Genomic DNA, 5,962 nt, shown 5'->3' on the forward strand with positions numbered 1-5,962 from the left:
TGGATCAAGGGTAGAGCTGCTGGATCAGAGCAGAGCCCTCAAGACCAGCACAAGCAGACTGCTGGGACTACAAGTAGAGGGCCTCCACCCCACATAGGCATCCTCTCTAAATTTAGAAGCAAGAACTAGCCTTCCCAGAGTCTCCTTTGAAACTGTTGAGAAATCATAATTAGACTCTGTACCTCTGCTAAGCCTTTCATCCCAGAAGCTTAGGGCACTTCCCTGCATGGTCTCATTAATCTTCACACCATTTAAGGCAGCCAGCCTCTATTGTCATCTTTACTCTCAGGATGAAGGAACTGAAATGTAGGTACAGGTTAATGACTTGCCCGATGTCATATGTTCAATGAGTCACCAGCCCGCTGGGGATAGGACCAAATGTGATGGGGAAAGATAGCTACCCCAACTCACTGAGGACCCTGGGTGAGAACGTGAAGGTCATTTACTTACCCAGAGGGCATGAGCCCTGAAAGGTAGCCTGATGAAGAATGTCAGAGCTCTGGGCAGAGAGGCAAGAGGGCCAAGTCTGAGCTGTGACTCACTGTCCAGACAACCTTGGGCAAGTCACTTGCACTTTCTGAACATTTTTCTTATCTAAAAATAAGGATTGTACCCTGGTGGTCCAGTGGTTAGGACTCCGTGGTCTCACTGCCGAAGGCCTGGGTTCAATCCCTGGTCCGGGAACCAAGATCCCGCAAGCCACGTGGTGCAGCCAATAAATAAATAAAATTTAAAAAAATAAAAATAAGGATAGTCACATTCACCCCATCTAATTCACTCAGCTGTTTCGAAGGCAAAAGGAATGTTTCACATGAAACCACGTGAGCTAGGACGTTGTGTAAAACTAAGTGCACGGAGGGAGCTGGTAGAACCAACATTTAAAATCAGCCTGTGCTCTTGGCTCACCACGACTGACAATCCTAACCTGCAGTCAGACAATCATACAGGACTCTCCCCAGATAACCAAGAAATTCCTTTCTGCCATTCGATGTGCTACGAGCCTATTTTCAGCACATACTGTATGGAGTATGCAATGCCCCATGCATGCATAACTAGGATGTGACCTGTGTCCTCTAGGAAATACCGTCTGGAAGAGGAGGCAGGCAAATGAACCACTTACTTCATTGAGAGGCAAATAACACTTATGACAGACAAGGAGGTGAAACAGGGGAGGGTGGTATCCAGAGAAGGTCTGGGTCAGCCAGTGGGCTGGGAGGAGGTAGAGTGGGGAGAAGGGGGACAAAAGCCGAAACAGGAAAAATCCTTAGCTTTTTCTTTTCCTTCCCCAGCGCCATCATTCTCCCATCTGAGAAAGGGAAGTCAAGGTGGTAGAGCAGCAGAGGCTGAAGGTTGGGTTTGCCTTGTTTCCATCCACAGGAAAGGGCATTTGCAGAGAAAACATTTCCTCCCCGCGCCCTGGGCGCGCCTCTCTCTGCGGGCAGTCTTACTTTCGGCCACAGGAGGGCGCTTCTCCTCCTCCGTGGTCTCTTCACTGCGGTCGGCGCCGCCCGGCCTCCCAGCTACGTCCTGCGGACGCGGGCTGTGCTTCCAACACCTGCAGCCTAGAAGCACTGCACCAGCAGGTGGGGAGCCTGGAAGACGGGGTCACAGCACGCCCAACTTCCAACATTTTATCTCTTTCAGACAAGCCAGGATAGATGTTCAAAAACAATTAGTCTCCCATCAGCAATGCATGCTATGAGGACAATAATGCCTAGAAAATTCTCAGGGAGTATTTTTGGAAGATTTTCTATTGAAGAGACAAAGGCTCAGATTCATCAGGAGGTGGAAATAGTGTCTCTGGCCCTGTCAGCAGCGTCTCCCCCATTCCAGGCTTAAAATAGGGTGATAGGGAATTCCCTGGCTGTCCAGTGGTTAGGGCTCCGCGCTTTCGCTGGGAAGGGCGCGGGTTCAATCCCTGGCTGGGGAAATAAGATCCCGCAGGCCTGTGCAGCGCGGCCAAAAAATGAATGAACAAATGAATTTTTAAATTAAAAATAGAAAAATAAAATAGGGTGATTGATAACCAATTGACATAGCAGGACCTTGTCCCTTCCCAGGGAGACATCCAGTGCGGTGCTAAGGGGGCCCAATAAAGGAGAATAAAGGGTCTTCCAGATCTGAGACACGACCAGAGAGGGAAAACAGTCACCTTTATTTATTTTTGTTTTAACAATTAATTGTTAAAATACCTGAAGGAAGGAAACTATTAGGGCTGGCTCTGCACCAGGCAAGAATTCCCAAACTGCACTAACTTGGCTACGCCCCAAAGTCCCTTTGTTCTCTCCACACCCTCCTGTAAACATCCCCACGCACCACCACCCTGTATTATTTGTCTCCAGTGAATTAGAATGAAAGTTCTAAGATAAGACAGGATGAAGCACTGAGAGCCAGCCAGGAGCCTTTCACTCAAAACTCTCCATTAGAATTAACGGAGGACTGGTTTTTTGGTTTGCTTGTTTCGCCTCCTAAGAGTACTAACTAATTCCATGATTTCTGGTTAAGCCACTGGATTGGAGTGGTTCTTTGGGTAGAAACAGCCTAAACTTTCCTAAACTCTGAGATGAACAAGAACTATCACAGCATGTAAAAACAAGAATTACCAGCTTGCTAAAATTATCCCCTTCTCAGAAAGGGAGAGAAATCTCTGATTATGAAAAAGATTTTTAAAACAATCTGATAACTACACAGTAACACTCAAAATCGATCTTGAATAGTCTGAGAGATGCTTGGGCTAAAATCCCATACCTTGCTCCAGAATATTTGTCTAGTCGCATGCCCAAAAAGTACTGTACATAGTCACGGGAGCTGTCAACGGAGTGGATTGCCATCACCACCACCATCATCATCGGATGAGTGGTTTATTAGATAGAACACATAGTTAAGTGTTTCGAATCCTGATTTCTTTTCCCTTATCTTTCTGAGCCTGGGTCCTGATGTTTGACGCTCTTGCTGGATCATGGATTGCGTTAGTATTACTGCAGACACGAAAGAAAACCTTCCTCCAGTCCCCTCCACACAGCAGAACACTATAGGAGAAATCTGAATCAGAGTGTAAGTGGGACATTGTTCTCATCTGTAAAATTGGGCGGAGTCCATCTATTTGCGGGGATATATCCACAGATGCTGTAGGCTAGCATGAAAAACAATGATTCCTGTAGTTTCTACAGTGGTCACACCTTTGCTGTAAGGTTTTTGTCTCTGAAATCATATCAACATCACTCACTCCAAGGAGATTTGAGCTAAAACATTGAGGAAAACAAGATTGGAGAATGAAGATTATGTGACAGTTTATTTCATGTGTCAGCTTTGCTAAGCTATGGTGCCCAGGAGTTTGGTCAAACACTAGCCTAGATGCTGCTGTGAAGATATTTTGTAGATGTAATTAAGATTTACAATCAGTTGACTTAAGTAAAGGGGATTACCCTGGATAATGTGAGTGCGCCTCATCCAACCAGTTGAAGGTCTTAAGAACAAATACTGAGGTTTATTGGTGAAGGAATTCTGTCTCAAGATAGAAATACCAACTCTTACCTTTGTTTCCAGCATGCTGGTCTGCCCTACAGATTTCAGTCTTGCTGAGTGTCACAGTGGAGCCAATTTCTTAAAATAATTCCTTTTGTGTGTGTGTGTCTATGTGTGTTTGTACACACTTTTGATTCTGTTTCTCTGGGGAACACTGACATACAGATTTCAAGTGAATCTTTATTGTGTGTGTGTGTGTGTGGTGTGTGTTTGCTACCTGTAAATTAAAACAACGATGAGACATTCAGTAATGCCATTTTACATGACATTACACATAACTTAGACTCCTGATCTGGTTTGGGCACCCAGTCCCTCCCTAACAGCCCACCCACCTCACTGGAAACTAACCTGAGCCCCACCCCACCCCACCCCCGACCCCCCCTCAGGGGTAGTCCTGATTGGTCCAAGGCTGAGAGATCCCCTTGCCAATGATTGGTTCAGTGGGATCATGTGGCTTAGAAAGGGCCAGTGAGATATGAGAAGTTTGTAGTGGACTTCTTGTAAGGTTTGTTCTCGTTCTTCTGAGAGACTTTACAGAAGCAGCCGTTCTCTCTGATGTTGGAGGACAATGAAACAGTACCTGGATTGCTATTGGCAATAACCCTTTGATGGGAAATAACCTGAGTCCCTGATGATGCTGTTGAGCTGGATGGATCAGTCATCCCTAAAGCCTGCACTGACTCTGGTCTTCCTTTAAAAGGAGCCAATACGTTTTCTACCATGCAAGTGAGTTTGAGGTTTCTTGAGGCTTCTTATTAGTTGCAGCCAAAGGACCAAGTTTTCTTGCCTTTCGTTTTTTTACCTATAAACTGGGAGGACAGAACTAGATAATCTAAGATGTCCTTGAACACTCAGTATTTGTAAATTGCACGTTTAGGCACTAACACTGACCGTATTTATCAATTACTGTTTAGAGAATCTGAATATTACTGTAGGTTTGAAAATACGTCTTCACTGTTAGAAATAAGTACGTTTCTAAATACATCTTCATTTTAGAAACAGGAAAATGACATGAATTTTAAGTTCTTATAGTGTAATTTGATGAATTTTTTTCAGCAGCCTTAACTCTAGCCAGCCACTGTCAGCAATAATAATTTTCACTAATTTTTTTAATATGTAAAAACTCTAACAAATGAACAATAACTAGAAAAAGAGCCTAATAGGGAAACGGGGAAAGGATAAGAGCAAACGTTTCCCAGCAAAAGAAATGCAAATGAATCTTAAACCTAGGAAGAGATGTTCAACCTCCCCCATAGAGAGAGAAATGCAAATTAAAATGACAGTGAGATTGTTTTTTTCACCTAAAAGATTGGCAAATTATAAAAAGTTTAATAACACACTATTGGAGAAGCTCGAAGAAGATAGCAACATTCATACCAATAATGGGAATTATCACTGAGGACCAGCAATTACAGGTAAGCATGGAAATGGTACAACCTTCAAGAAAAGCAATTTGGCATTATCTGTCAAAATTACAAATCCGTATACTCTTTGATGTAACCATTCCCCTTCTAGATCTTTATCCTACAGTTATACTTTCCCATGTATAAAATGATATTATTTGTAATTGCAATAATTGGAAACCACTTAAATATGTATCAATAGAGAAAAGATCAAGCTATCATAGGTGTTACAATAGAATAATTCCCAGCTGTTAAAGAAATGGGGCAGCTCTGTATGCAGTAAAATGGAATAATCTCTAAATTGTATCTTAAATAAAAGAGTAAGACGAAGAACAATGAGAATTATATGCAATTATATGCAACAATGAAAATTATATATTATTTGTATTTTTAAAAAACAATAACTACATATGTTTTTGTGTAGGGATAAACTAGGAGACTGCATAGGAAACTGGGAATTGTGGTTAGATCTAGGGATTGCAACGTGGGAACTAGAACACAGGGGTGAGAGCCAGGTTAACTTTTCCCTGGATATCTTTTTTTAAAAATGTTAACATATGAATGTATATCAGTTATTTTAAAATTAATGAACTTGGAAGGAAAGTAAAGTTATTATTATAGATACATTTCCTGATTTGCTATCATGATAGTCATTCTGAAGCTAAATTACAGTGCTAATGTTTTGGATAAATGATAATTAATGATCAGATACGAAACAATGATTTGGTACATTTGTTCTCATTTCACTTTCTGTCTAAATAAAGGTAGTAGAAAAAGGATCAAGAATAAAGGAGAGGAAATTAATCTTAACCATAATATTTTAAAAACTGGTTTGCTAGGCATTTACTTTTCCGTGCCTTCTACCCCTAAGGTGCCTAAACTAAGTTTCTTCTAACTCAGTGTCCTATTGTTCACTCATAATCAGTCATTCGACAAATATTTACTAAATATTGGTGTGCAGTCACTGTAGCCTCAAATGAGAATACGACCCAGACAACTGCTATCTTTTTTTTTTTTTTTTTTTTTTTTTTTTT

The sequence above is a fragment of the Aethalodelphis obliquidens genome, unplaced genomic scaffold, assembly GCF_003676395.1.
Source record: "Aethalodelphis obliquidens isolate GAN/ISIS:26980383/991018 unplaced genomic scaffold, ASM367639v1 scaffold19, whole genome shotgun sequence".
Lineage (NCBI taxonomy): Eukaryota > Metazoa > Chordata > Mammalia > Artiodactyla > Delphinidae > Aethalodelphis > Aethalodelphis obliquidens.